The sequence below is a fragment of the Panulirus ornatus genome, chromosome 37 (genome assembly GCF_036320965.1).
Source record: "Panulirus ornatus isolate Po-2019 chromosome 37, ASM3632096v1, whole genome shotgun sequence".
In the NCBI taxonomy this organism is placed as follows: domain Eukaryota; kingdom Metazoa; phylum Arthropoda; class Malacostraca; order Decapoda; family Palinuridae; genus Panulirus; species Panulirus ornatus.
In genome coordinates, this window is record NC_092260.1 from 25,594,562 (window position 1) to 25,609,698 (window position 15,137).

Genomic DNA, 15,137 nt, shown 5'->3' on the forward strand with positions numbered 1-15,137 from the left:
TATTGTCTGTACGTCTGTGTATGTGTTGTTTGTGTCTTTGTTATAGTAAATATATTTGTGCCCGTGTCTTTGTTTCTGTATATCCGTGAATTTTTCGTTGTTATTGTTTCGGTGTTTGTATTCTGTTTTTGTTCTTGCTCTTATATTTGTGCGTCTCATTGTATGATGTACGTATAATAGTATATGTGTCTTTGTAACCCTCTGTGTCTTTGTTCATTGCATCATGTATATTTGTATACGTCTTTGCTCACTGTATGCACAGCTATGGATGTCTCTTCGTTTGTTTCTCTCTCTTTTTTTTTTAATACACGCACGTATCATTGTGCCCTGATTGTCCATCCGTCTTTGTGCTTGAGGCTTGGTGTCATAGAATGCAGGAGAGAGAGAGAGAGAGAGAGAGAGAGAGAGAGAGAGAGAGAGAGAGAGAGAGAGAATGTGTTGCACCCATGTTTTTAATATGCAAATTTGGCCTGGGGTTCCGGTCACTGAGTTCTGAATATTAAATACAGGGGGGGGGGTTTGCCCTGACCCTCCTTCTCTCCTCCCCCACATCTCTCTCTCTCTCTCTCTCTCTCTCTCTCTCTCTCTCTCTCTCTCTCTCTCTCTCTCTCTCTCTCTCTCTCTCTCAGAGGTATCATTGTTGAATTCATGTAAAGACGGGATCTTTCTCTGTCAGTTCATCTGTCTGTTTGGCTGTCTACCCAGCTGACCGTACGTCTGTGCGTATGTGTTTAATGTATTTGCTCACGTGTGTTAGTGAGTTGTTTGTATATCTGTGCACTTTGTCTTTTTTGTTTTCTTTGTACGTGTGTTTGTGCGTCTGTATGGTGTATGGTCCATTTACCTACACACATATATATATGTTTTTTGATACTGTTATTGTTGTTATTGTTTGTAGAACTGTGGAATTTTGTAAGAGACAAAACAATAAGTAACTGAACTAAAAAGAAAAAACATAAAAGAATTGCATGAACTGGTAACTACAGGTAAAACAAAACGAACCTTTGGGAAGAAAAACGGAAATATGTAGCTAGGGAGTAAATATATTCCTAAAAGAAAAGAAAACAGGAAAAAAATATTACTGGAAAGACTAATGAATGTATTTTGTTCGACGTGCATTTTCTCTTCCACCAGGGGACCAGGTGTCCCCTCCCTGCTTCTTCACTCCCACTCACACCCACATAGGCTACTCTCCCACACAGATTACCCTCCTACGCACACACTCTCCCACACAACTAATCTCCCTACTTTATTCTCCCCTGAACGTTAGTCTCCTTCAACCGCAGCTCCTTAAACCTCTGTCTTTCTTCAACCTCACCCTTCTGAATATCAGTCCCATTCAACCTCAGTCCCCTTAATATCAGCCCCTTCATCCTCGCTCCCCTCAATATCAGGCCCCTTCAACCTCAACCCCTTCAGCCTCAGCACCCTCACCCTCAGCCGCCTTCAACCTCAGCCCCCTTCAACCTCAGCCCACTCAACCTCACGTCTGAATGATCTTGTTTCAACAAGCTTCTCGTCTATGATCATCAGAAGTCCCTGCTGTTATCATTAGCCAACATCCCATAGCATTAACATTACCTTGAACATCCAATACTCAACCCTGAATGTTCCCCCTCCTCCAGGCGAGGTGGCCGTCGTTCCTGCCCTCGAGATGGTGGTGGTATTGTGGTTCCTCGACTATTCCTCGCGGATGTGAAGGTAAGGTGGTGGTGAGCCCGCGATGCTGTGGACTTTTGATATGATGACTTGTGTTCCCAGAAGAATTTTGATGAGAAGTGAGTGAAAACATGTTTACATAACACCTCATCTTGTGCCCAGCACCGTGGTGTGTGTGTGTGTGTGTGTGTGTATATATATATATATATATATATATATATATATATATATATATATATATATATATATATATATATATATATATATATATATATATATGGAGGAAGAATACGAGGCGTAATGGGAGAACTTTATTACTTAGTGAACAAGACCCTGGGGGTCGAAACGTTAAAGCAATAAAGTTCTATTACTTGTCGTATTCATCCTCCACCTACACATTCATTTGTCTCCAAGATGATCAATATATATATATATATATATATATATATATATATATATATATATATATATATATATATATATATATATATATATAGTCGTAATAGTTGCGGACTCTTTCGTAATCTTCGTGAAGTAAATCTAGGTTTTCGTGTGAAAAACATTAATGGACTCATTTTTTTGTTTTCTTTATTATTCGAATAATGTTTCATAGGGAACATCACGAGCGTTTCGTATTAATCATTCATTATGTCGCAGCATTCATCGACATTTTGTAATATCCGTAATGATTCGTAATATCCTTAGTACTTCGTAATATCCGTAATACTTCGCAAAATCTTATTTGTCTTATTTTCCTTCCTCTCAATCTCAAAAAATCACAACAGCGTCGGTGTATCTAAACTCCTTTGGGCTCTGGATGTCAAAACTGCTTTGGTATATAAGTGAGCATATGCCTTGTTGTTACTTGACCAGCTACACACACACACACACGAGCGCGCGTTTTCTAAGATGTTATGTACGAATTAGTATACATAAAGAAAAGGTGTTTCGCTTCCCCGCAACTGTGTTACTGCCTGTTCGAGTACCTCAGGCCTCCCTCACCTGGGTAGACGGGGGAGGTCCCTCTCCGTCCACAGACGCACCCTCAGACCCCGTCATCTCTGCCCGCCTGAGTAATCTCCCCCACCACAGGTTAGGTTACGACCATTATAATCATAGCCATGGATACTGCCCGGGCGAAGGGTTCCTTGTGGATCAATATGGAAATTGTATTTCATTCGGCTCATGTAAAGATATTCAAATAAGGGAATTTATGAATGCTGGATGAGGCTGGCGGTAATGGTGAAGAATAGGAGGAGAGCCTCAAGGAGCCTTTGAAGAGTCTAAAGATCCGAAACCGGTTTTATGAATCGGAGTTGTACGCTGCTAATGGTCTGTTCGAAGCCGGAACCGAACGAGTGAGCGATGTCTCGGTCCGTGGTAGCTGTCAGGATTTTCTATATCACTGTTGTCAAGACGTGCATGCTCTTAGCCCAGTTGGTTCGCTTCGTCGTTACTGTGTGACTGAGACGAACCATTAGGTCTGACACGGTCTGTTGGATGGTCCGGCGTGTGTTTCATGTGTGTTGTGAAGTTATCTGTGTGGGTGATTGCGGGTCAGAGGACTCGACGTGTTGAGGGTAGCAGTCCAAAATGTTTCCATTATAATTACTTCATCGATCTCTGCATCCCTAGACTAATGCCACAGACGTCCTTTCGTGCTACTAGCTGAACAGGTGGTCGAGCTTTCGTCCTTATAGGCGGGAGATCTTGTCCCCTTGTTCGTATTGCTTGAGTCTCTCTCCGAATATCAATCTAAGCTGTTCATTTTCACGATGAAGTTCACCACGAGATGGAAAGCAGACATTCATGTCCAAAGAGGAGGAAGATCTCGGTAGTGTCAAACACTTCAGCGCCTCGATAAAGACGCTCTGCTCTGCCCTCATTATGGCTAGTGTCTGATCAGGGTTCGATCCTCTTTGGTATACTAAATCATAACTCGAAATCCGGCATCAGTTCGGGGTAATGAGACGCGTCATGAATTTCAACCATGCGAACACGAGGAGGATTCTGAAGCAAGAAAACGACGCCCACTTCGATGCTCCGAAATAAGTTACGAATCCAGACCAGAGTGTGCAGAGCTCCGACATCTGATTGTGTGACAGGTACCCATGCGTCCCTAGCACTGAGAGGGAATCTCCTCCTCCTGCACACCTGTTTAACTTCTCTCTCTTTTCTACATTCCTCTCTTTCTCATCTCTATATTCCCTAACTCTCTCCCTATTCATTTCTTCCTTTTTATATCTATCTCCCCTCCCTCCATCTCTACCTTCTTCTATTCCTCTTTCCCACCTCTTCCAGGTGTTTCTCTCTGTTTCTCACTCCGTCTTCCCCCTCTCATCCTCTCACCCACTCTTTCCTCTCCCTCGGTCCAGGGAGCGTGGCGGATTTCTCCCACCATTCCCTCTCTACTTCTGCCCTCATCGTCTGCCCGACACCACACTCTCACCCCCTCCTTAACCCTAGGCCCTCCCGCCCATCCCAAAACCTCCTTTCCTCTCTCGACTCTCTCCCCTCTGTCTGTCTGTCTCTCCCCCTGCACTCCTCCCCACTCCCCACCCAATGCAAATACCTGATGCAACTCCATCAATACCTGATGCTCCCCACCGGCCCGACCGCACGAGACCCTTTACCTTCTGCTGCTAATTTCCTCATCATTTTCGTTGGTCAGGTTGCTTGCTGGACGAGGCGCTCACCAGCCCAGTTAACCTGTGACTGCCACCAGGCCAGACAAGGCTCATATTTCCACTCGTCCAGTTAACTAAGACTTTCCATTTGACCCGTCTAGAAGGAGACTGTCATCCGGTCTTTCAAATTCAGCATTCGTACGGACAGTTACCCTACAATACCAGTCATGTTGGACTGTCATTCAACCAGTCAGATGAGAGTCTAGGTCATCTGGTCATCTCTGGGACTTTCTACCATACGTCATTACATTAACAGCTGAATCTTTCTTTATTCCAAAGATGTGAACAGAAAGCGAGGTCGTCAAACAGTTTCAAACCAACATCGCCCAACCTAATTGGTTAGGCCCTGATCCTCTCTCTCTCTCTCTCTCTCTCTCTCTCTCTCTCTCTCTCTCTCTCTCTCTCTCTCTCTCTCTCTCTCTCTCTCACACACACACACACACACACACACACACGAAGAATCCCGCAGCGTTCCATTGGCCAAAAAAAATTGCCGAGGTCACGTGATTCGTCTCAGCCAATCAGCATCTCCAGTTTCCGATAGCCGCAAAGAAGATGGCACAAACGCATTTGATCGGCTATCACCCATGTATGTTACGCAAAGGAGCGACAGTGATAGCGGAAATATAGTTACCACAAGCAGAGCGATGTTCTACGACACGCATAACAACCCCGCTGAAGAAGAAAAAAAAAAAAGATGAAATAAAAGGGAAGAGGAAATCAACGCATTGTCTGGGACGGATTATTTGATTTTACGCACGTGAACAGGCGTATCCCTGGTACCCTACCCCTTAACCACAAACCCCACCACCACCCCACCCGGCTGCTCCCCCCCATTCCACTGGTGGTCGCGTGGAGAGAGGGAGAGTGAGGGAGGGAGAGACCCAGATGGACGGCTATTGACCGATGGTCAGGAGATGCTGTCGGGCAGGCGAGCCCAGAGTGGCGTAAAATCTTTGGGAATAACACATTCAGGTGACCTGATGTTCTTATGGTAGAGACCTTCGGCAATACATGTGGATGTATTGGAATACATCTGGATGTATTGGAATACATCTGGCTGTCATTGTCTATTGTAGTTTTTCTGTTAGATTGTTCGTTTGTTCTTGTTGTTCTTCTTGTTCTTTATGGTTTATTCGTTGTGGTTGTGGTGGCTCTTCTCATTGGAGCTACTCTTTGTTATTGTTCTTATAGCTGTTCTTATATTTGTTATGGCTGTTCTTCACTTTACGGTTATGTGAGGGGGTTCCTTTGGCTCCTCGAAAAGAACACTGAACAACTTCCTCCTGGGGACAGCAGAACACCTGCTGTATCTCAGGCTACAAACATCCTGGTGTGGCATAGAAAATGTAACAAATTATTTATATAGAAATATAGGCGATATAAGACACGGCTTAGATGGCACAGTTTAATTCTAAAAGAATTTATAAGAAAGATTATATTTCTCCTTCATACTTGTTCTCCGTTTCCCGTGTTAGCGAGATAGTGCCAGGAACAGTGGGAAAATGGCCTCATTTGTACACAGGTAGTCATTTGTTTACCAAATGGCGTCTTAGCTACGTCTCTTCGTTGTATGTCAACTGACAGTTATATTTCTCTCTTGTATCTCCCCTGATGATGTGATTATTACACGAAAGTGCACTTGGGAACTTATCGTGTTTCATTTTACTATGGACTCATAGGAATATATATATATATATATATATATATATATATATATATATATATATATATATATATATATATATATATCGTATCCTCCGTAAGGTCAAAAGCTCCACTGAATGAATATACAACTCCCAGGACAGAGGGCGGAGTGGAGGCTGTCACCCAGAAGTGCTTTACTGTCGACCTGTCAGTCATCCTGTGTTTAACATGCAAGAAGTTGACATTTTTCGTATCTCGATAGATTTTTCTTATATTTTATTTCACACGTGAGGATTTTGCGTTCCAGTTTTTACGGTAGTCTAGTGTTTTGTTATTGCTGTGTTGTTAGTGCCACGTTTCTTCCTGTATTATTTCTTTATACATCCTGTAGTATTACTGTATACACCCTGTATTATTGCTGTATAATTCTGTGTTATCACTGTATACATCCTGTATTATTACTGTATACATCTTGTGTTATTACTGTATACATCCTATACTACTACTGTATACATTCTGTATCATTACTGCATACGTCCTGTATCATTATTGTATACATCCTGTATTATTACTGTATGCATCCTGTAGTTTTGCTTTCTGCTGCGTCTCACGTTTTTTGTACATTTTGCTCTTGGGTTACAGATATATGATATCCTTCACTTCAACATCTGACTTCCATTCAAAGAGCATATCTGCCAGATCCTTTTGGTATTCCTCATGTATTCATCATAGTCTTTTTTTTCTAATTCTCTTTCTCTCGTATTTCTCGCATCTTTTTCTTTGGCAAGTCTGTTATATTGTTGTGGTATTTCTTCTCTTATGATCCCGTATTTCTCGAGTTCTTGTCTTATTATGCCGTATTACTCTTCTCCTTCAGGTGCATGTCTCTTCCTTTTCTGTGTGTGTATTTCTGCTGCATGTTGTCTTTGCACGTCTCTCCCTCTGTCACTCTGTGTATCACTACTCAATGTTGTTGGATCTCTAGAGTCAGTCTCGGCAAGGTTAGGTTCTAGAGGCAAGAGAGAGGCTAGATGACCTCATGTGCAAGAGAGAGGCTAGATGACCTCAGAGACCCATAAAGTGTTAACCTGATATTTTTCTTCAATATATCTTTTGTCTTTCTCGTCTTGTGTCGCGTGTGTGGAGGAACCGTGGATCTCTCTCTCTCTCTCTCTCTCTCTCTCTCTCTCTCTCTCTCTCTCTCTCTCTCTCTCTCTCTCTCTTTGTCACTCCTGGGGTTATAAACGTTCGTTTTTCTTTCCATTTTTTTCTCTGAAATCATCATTTACTGCCAGCTCCTCTTTCGTTGACTTGCCTCTTGCGCTATTGTCTCCATTTCCATTTATCATCACTTTACATTTCTTCTCGTCTCTTTCCTTTCTTTTCATTCCCTTTGTTAAGCTTCTGTTCCCCAAGTTCCTCCCCATACATTCCTTCCTCTCTTTCATGTTCATTCTTTCCGTCACCAGTTTTTTTCTCCTTCTCTTCTTCTTCTTGTTCTTCTTCCTCCTCTTCCTCTTTCTCCTCTTCCTCCTCCTCCTCCTCCTCCTCCTCCTCCTCCTACTCTTCCTCCTCCTCCTGTATTAGTAGGTCTTCTGTCAGATTTCCCATAAGCTCCCATACATTGCTCAGACTCTTCCACGTACTCCTACGTCCACTTATCAGATCTTCCTACGTTCTCTCATATATCTTCTTTCCTTTCTTTTTTCATCCTCTTTTTCTTTATCATATTTTCTCTCTTCCTCGTTTGACATCATTGTGTCTTTCCCCACCATCTTCCTCCCCAAACCCAGCGCTCCCCATACCCTCCCCCACAAGCCTCCCCACACCGTCCATCTCCCCCTCTCCAACCCCCAGCCACCAGGCCGGCAGTGTTCACACCTCATTTCCCTGGAGATGACGCCCTCAAATATATTGGTTATCTCTCCAGTCTCCCCTTGCCATCACCCGCATCGCTCCAGAAGCTCGTATAGAAAACGGAACCCTGGAAGAAGAAAGGTCCATTTTCGCTGAGGCGTTCAATTATCGAAAGATAAGACAATGTAGACAGATATTTATATGATTAAAAATCACCTTAGGTAGGTTAGTATACCTGGTGTCATGCCCGGTAATTCTCCACTCGGAAAGTAACAAAGAACCATCAGTATTTATATTTGAAGTCTGCCATGTTCCCCAATCTCTGTCAGTGAAGAAGTTCTCGTAAAATTAGATGTCTCGTCTTTTGACTGTATTGAAGATTCTTTAGGTCTGGGTTGAAGACCTTCTGTTGCTTTGATGAATGACCACTTTCCTCTTAACGTTAGCGGCTGCTAGCGGGCGCATAAGACATGTGTGTTACGTGTATATATTAAGTTATGTGGGATCCGAATGTGTAAGACTCTTCATCAGGAGGGAGTTAACTTCATTAACGCCTCGAGAACGATGGTACGACCCTTGAGCATGATGCAGTACGACCCTCGAGAACGATGGTACGACCCTTGAGCATGATACAGTACGACCCTTGAGCACGATGGTACGACCCTTGAGCATGATACAGTACGACCCTCGAGCACGATGGTACGACCCTTGAGCATGATACAGTACGACCCTTGAGCACGATGGTACGACCCTTGCGTATATGACGGCCTGCCCTGGCCTATGACCCGACTCTGAAGTGTCTTGTCAAAAGACCAAGGTCATCATAGCCAGGGGTCGTGCAGTCGTGATGCAACGATCCCCAAACTCTTCCCAAAAGCAAGACCATGAGGCAGTGTGGGCAAACCTCGGTGTTCTTCCCCCCCACAAAGGGGAGGGGATCAAGCCCCCCCAGCCCTCCCACACTTCCCTTGTTATCTGCCAGACGTCCGCCCACAGACATCCATTGTATTCTTCCTGTTACGTATACAGGCTTACATTTCAGTGCACATGGAGACTCGTTTCTACCCCTACTGCTTTATTTGGAACTAGATCATCAGGGATTAATCTAGCTGTTGGAGGCTGCGACCCAGTGGTCTACTTACCGCCCACAGCCTGGCTAATCGTACCCCCCACAGCCTGGCTAAATGTGCCCTCCACAACTTGGCTAATCGAACCCCCCACAGCCTGGCTAATCACATCTGGTGATATCTGTTTGGTTGTATCTTTAATGTATTTAATTTGCTTTCCATAGTATTTCCAGCACATGTACCTGGTAAGGCACAAACACACACACACACACACACACACACACACACACACACACACACACACGTATTGAGATAATGATGATAATGATAGTAATGATAAGAAGGAGAAGGAGAAGAGTAAAGAATTGCTTTTCCAGGCTAAATTTAGGATCCGAATGCCATAAATTAATAATAATAAAAAAAATAGGTGCAATAAAGATGACATCTTTTTAACTTTAATGGTATCGCTTTCTGCTAGCCGTCCCTCACCCGTCGTGCCACGGGAGAGTTAGTTCCCGGTTGAGGTCCGTGCCTCTCAGGGTTCCCCAGGTACAAATTCAGATGCCTCCCTCCCCGTCTGGAGGTGGACGGAGGAGCGTTTGATTGATTTCACTAGCCTGAGTCTCACGCGGACGTGTAGGAAATGTCACCACTATATTGGCAGAGGTTCAGATGGAGACTGAACTGGTGAGGGTTATGTTGATGTGTGTTGCTGCTCGAGATGGATTTTCTTGTAGTGTTGCGGGGAGAGAGTTTTACATACGTGTTGCCTCCTCGTCTCTTAACCATGCCTCCTGTGTGCCATGTCTGTAGATGGATATATAGACTGATAGACCGACAGACATAAGTGTAGATTTCTGGATGATTTCTCTGCTCAGTCCTGGTGTGCCTGCAGCACAAGACGGCTGGTCGTGTACCTCCCCGACGGCCATGGTTGACAGCCGGTATCTGGGTCCTGAGACGCCGGCGACCGGTCGGCTCGTCGTCAAGATGAATGGGTCTGAATGAAGGGGGTGATTTGCTGCATGGGAGGGAGTCTGGCTATGTGTGTATGGGTGTGTGTGTGTGTGTGGCTGGGGAGGAGTATTTGTATGTAAGGAAAAGTGTATGCGTGTGTAGGAACGTATGTGTGTATGACGGTGCGTAAGTGTGTATTAGACGGAGTGCACGTGTGCGAAAGTCACTGTATAAGTGTGAACATGTAGACGTGGGAGAAGCATAGCTTTCAGCAGAGTGTCGTCGTGAGTGCTTTTCAGCAGTGTGGCAGTGACACCCACTCCCTCGGTATCAAGAACAGACAGTGTGAGGTACTTACCAGGACTTGGTTCTCTTCAAAGTAGAAGCGCCCCTTGTTAGATCTCCGTATCAAAGCTTAGCTTCGTGTATCCACTCGTGCTAAAACTCCCTCACACTCCTCCCTTGGTGTAATATCATTAAAGAGGAGGTAAAAACTGTGTATTCATATAGTAATGTAATGTTCAGCGTTGTTGTGGACTTTTTAATCTGTATGTCGACAAGTGTTTACTATTCCGCGGTGCTCGACCACAAGGGCGTCAAAACCTACAATTGTTATGACATTTTTTATAACACTCTGGCTCCGGCCTGGTGCACACACCGCCATCGCTGCTCCAACACGTTCTAACTTCCCAGTCGGATGCGAAATCGCACAGACAAAAAGGGGTAAAAAGAAAAAATAGAAATATGTGTGCTCAAATGAAGGAAAATCGTGAAGTCATCCCTCAAGAAACCATTATCTTTATATAGGTTACGTCACGCCGAGATCGAATCGTAATTTCTCAGTTCGCCCGGAATCCCAGGCGTCTTGCGTACGACAAAAGAACCCGGGCAAAACCTCTTACAAAACAGCGCTCCACTTGGGGGCTCCCTGGGAGACGGGGAGTGATTCTCAACCCGTCCCTTGATGGCCGTTAAGAGAGGTGGTCGTTATTTCCAGGTGATCAACGAGCTCGGGCCCTAGTTATTACTCCAATTAGGTAGTTTTTATATGTATATCTTCCTTCAGGAGGAGGGCAGAGGATTCCAGTCCCTCTGCGGCGGGGCCGGAAGGTTGTTTTTCAACCCCGGAGGGCTCCGGGGGATGTGTGTTGGTTGCTAGGATTGTCCCCGGGGCTGCTGAGCCAATAATAGGATGCTGGAGGAGGGTCGGTGTTTGTGTAACCCAGGCAGAGAGAGAGGGGATAGGGGAGGGAAAGGGAATGGAGGTCGGAAGTATTTCATAAAACATATAATTATATCCAGTAGTCGTGTCGTCTCTGCTTAAGGTTCTCTCTCTCTCTCTCTCTCTCTCTCTCTCTCTCTCTCTCTCTCTCTCTCTCTCTCTCTCTCTCTCTCTCTCTCTCTCTCTCTCTCTCTCACACACAACTCGACAACACCACCACACACAGTATAAACACTGGTACGACTTCCAGCACCTGAGCTAATTTCCGTAGCGAGGGTTGGCGGGCGCGCCTCCAAGGTAAACAAAAGTCGGGGTTGGCCGATGGGAACGAGGGGGGTCCCCATGGCTTCTTGTGTCGCCATGGTAACCAAGGCGACGCCGACCAGTTGCCACGTGCCTGAGGGCGGCTACCACCAGCCTGCGACCTCTTGCTCGTTTCTATACTCTGAAGCCACCAAGGGGAGGAACAGGTAGGATGAAGCTTTCAAGGGAGCTTAGCTTCAGACGGAGGGTACACAAGGGAAGAATGGCAGGTAATGTTGATGCTCTCTCTCTCTCTCTCTCTCTCTCTCTCTCTCTCTCTCTCTCTCTCTCTCTCTCTCTCTCTCTCTCTCTCTCTCTCTCTCTCTCTCACTCTCATATGCTTCAGTAGAGGGATGGAAGATTCCCTTAAATGTTGTTCTTCCTCAGTCTCTTTAGCACAGAGGGGTCCAACCCTCGAGCAGAGCGGTGCGACCCCTGGGGCACAACAGTAAGACCCTTGGGCACAGCGTCACGACCTTTGCATATACTGGTGCGGGCTGTGACTTGATTACGTAAAGTTCGAGCCATAATGGTGAAAGGTCGAACCATGGGAGCTCAAGGAGGGGTTGATACATTCCAAGGACTCCACAACCTCACGGAAATCAATCGCACTTTAAAACTGTACCCACCCCAGTACAGAAAACGGGATCTTGTGACGCCTAATATCCCCATTTCAATCCAGATGACGTCAAGGTGAGCCTCGTACGCCACCAACCCACAGAATCGAGGACACGGTACACTTATTGAGGTAGTGTCGACCAACTCTGCGGAGTTATTCTGCACGTTTCACAACCAAACGTTGATGGATGTCAGTGTCCAACCAAAATATAATAGACACTTGAAGTCCATCAGACATTTTCTATGAGTACACCTCAGTGAATGTTTTCATTGCGTTTCCTAAGATCTTATTGTTTTATGATGGCTTGAAGGTCGCCGGAGACACACACACACACACACATACACACACACACACATGTGTGTGTGTTTGTGTTTAGATATAGTTCGTCCATGAGGCTTATAAAGACACTACACTCTTAAAAAACCCTAAGACATAAAGTCCATCTGGCGTCCATTCTTATTTACTTGGTACGAAAGACGAAGCGAAGGCTATACAGAAAAGATAAGTTACCCCGCCGTTCTTCCCTCTGGAGGAAGACTGGAATACCTCTCACCTGGCAGGAATCACCGACCTGGAAGGGAAGTCCCTCAACAAACATAGCGAGCTGTCCGGCTCTTTCCTCCCAACCCCCTTGAATTTCCCCAGTTCTTTGACTTCGCTATGGAATGGTTACACTGGAAAAGTGGTGGTGGTGGGGTCTGGAACTGCTGGAAACTTGACAAGTGTGTGTGTGTGTGTGTGTGTGTGTGTGTGTGTGTGTGGAGACTCTTGGGAGAGCTATCGAATGAACTTCCGAGAATTTGCGAAGTTAAGGTTTCGTGAAACAAAGTTTATTCTTTAAGCTTCCTGGAGGGGTTGGTTACACAGACGTCCTGGAAATCTTGCCTTCAGCCTGTTAAAGATTTTCTAAGCTTAAGTTTCCTGGTATATTTTTCCCTTAACCTTCCTTAGAAGAAATGTCACCAACCAACCCCTCAAGATTTGCCAGGCTAAGCTTTGCGAGGAGAAACACCTGTACATAACTCTCACCAGAATTTCAAAACGCTCATCTATTGTGGAATGACCCCGAGAGGCATGAGTGACCCTATGACCTGAGTGCTTGGCCTCAGTCACCCTGAGGGACACAGGATGACGTCCTCAGCCATCATGCTAGGTAAAGGGGAGGTGAATGCTCAAAAAGGGGTGTGGGTGGGGGGGGGGGACCTCAGTGTTGTATACTAGGATCTCTCACATTTACGTAATTTCTAATCAACAAATGTTAGAAATGTAGCTACAACGTAAAAGAAAAGCTAGAAGTTGTGGAAACAGATTTTTGCGTAGTAGCAGTAGAAGGTAGCAGTAGCAGCAGTAGTAGTGGGAGCCGGGCTGAGGTATGGTGGATCGGCCGTTGCCTGGGTGACGCAACAGGCGACACTTCGAGTCGACAGTCGAAGTCCAGGTCACATCTCGCCGTCCCAAGTCACATCCTAGCGTTCCAGATCCCTTGCTGCCGTCCCAGAACATACATCCTGCCATGAACGAACTCTGAGAATCATTTCATCCCTCTCCTCACCACCGCTATTTCCCCGGAGCTCCTGACACACGGAGCAGCAGGAGTGGCAGCTGCTGCTGCGACTTCCCGTAAAAACACACAGTAGCACGGAACGTTTGACAGTCGCAGTCCCCAGCTGTAGGGAACGTTAGCAGCGGGATATAAGAGCAAGCTAAACGGTCAGCTAAGGTTTATGTTGTGTGTACAGTCTCGTAAACTAAAGAATATGACTGAAGGACAAAGTGCGAACTGAGATCTATCAAATAGCCAGAAATAAGTTCACAGAGTTACAGAGGTGAGAGTAACAAGCGGTCGTATAGAGAGTGCGGTGGTTGGAGTAAAGCAGGCTGATGTTAAATGTATTTCTACCGTCGAGGGGAACACGCAAGGTACACATCAGGTGTGGTGGTGTGTGGAGGTGTGTGGTAGTGTGTGGAGGTGTGTCGTAGTGTGTGGTGGTGTGTCGTAGTGTGTGGTGGTGTGTGGGGGTGTGTCGTAGTGTATGGAGGTGTGTGTTAGCGTATGGAGGCGTGTGGAAGTGTGTGGTGGTGGCAACGATGATAAAAAAAAAAAAAGATGTACCAGCAGCAGCAGCAGCAATGGACTGGACGACCCCTCGCTCCTCCCTCGCGTCCTGACCACCAGACGATAAATAGCCTCCAAACGTTTGTTTATTCTTTCGCATGGGTCACGTGGACAGTGGAATGTTAAAGGTATTATCAAAGTTATAACACCTTAAGAAGGTATTAAAGATCTCTCGTTTGGTGTATATAACTGGACAATAACAGTCTCATTGACCCTTGGCAAGTTGATAGGCCTAAACCCCAAACTAAATGACCTACCAATACCTTTTTATCGCTAGATATTTTATATCATTTGGCTCACTTCCATACCTGAGGACAGTAAGAGTCGCCTGGTTTCGTCGTAGAATTAACTGTAACATTTGTAGTAAACCAGGATTATCATGCTAGCTTTCGTTATAACAATTACGTTACCAGATTTCATTGATTACGTTTTCTTATCTCACTTCCGTAAACAAATTACGTCCCCCCCCCCCCGAGATAAATAGATAATGGGGGGGTCTATTGTATTTAACCCTTAAAGTGGAGATGTGTGTTGTAGACCATTCACAGACTCGGTGAGGAAGAAAATATTTGTGTAGTGGAACTGTGAGCGTAGGAAATTATATCAGCCAGGAAGAGGAGACAGGAGATAGGGAGAGGAGGCGAGGGGAAAGATATATGCCCAAACAAAATGGCTAGGGGAAGGAAGAGATAGGTAGTGGGTAGGGGAATTAAAGACGGGAGAAAGGGATGAGAGAGAGAGAGAGAGAGAGAGAGAGAGAGAGAGAGAGAGAGAGAGAGAGAGAGAGAGGTGGGAAGACAGTGACAGACAGACAGACATAGGGAAGAAAGCTGATTCAGTTACGAGCTCGTCCATTACTCTCACCTCTGTGAGTGATGGGAGGCTAAAATCCCCTCCACTCCCATACAGCAGCCGAGTGCTGGCCAGATAGATTTCCTCTCCTTCCTGTACCTTCCTCCCATCTCTACTGCCCTCCCTCCATCAGCATCTTCCCTTCTTCCCT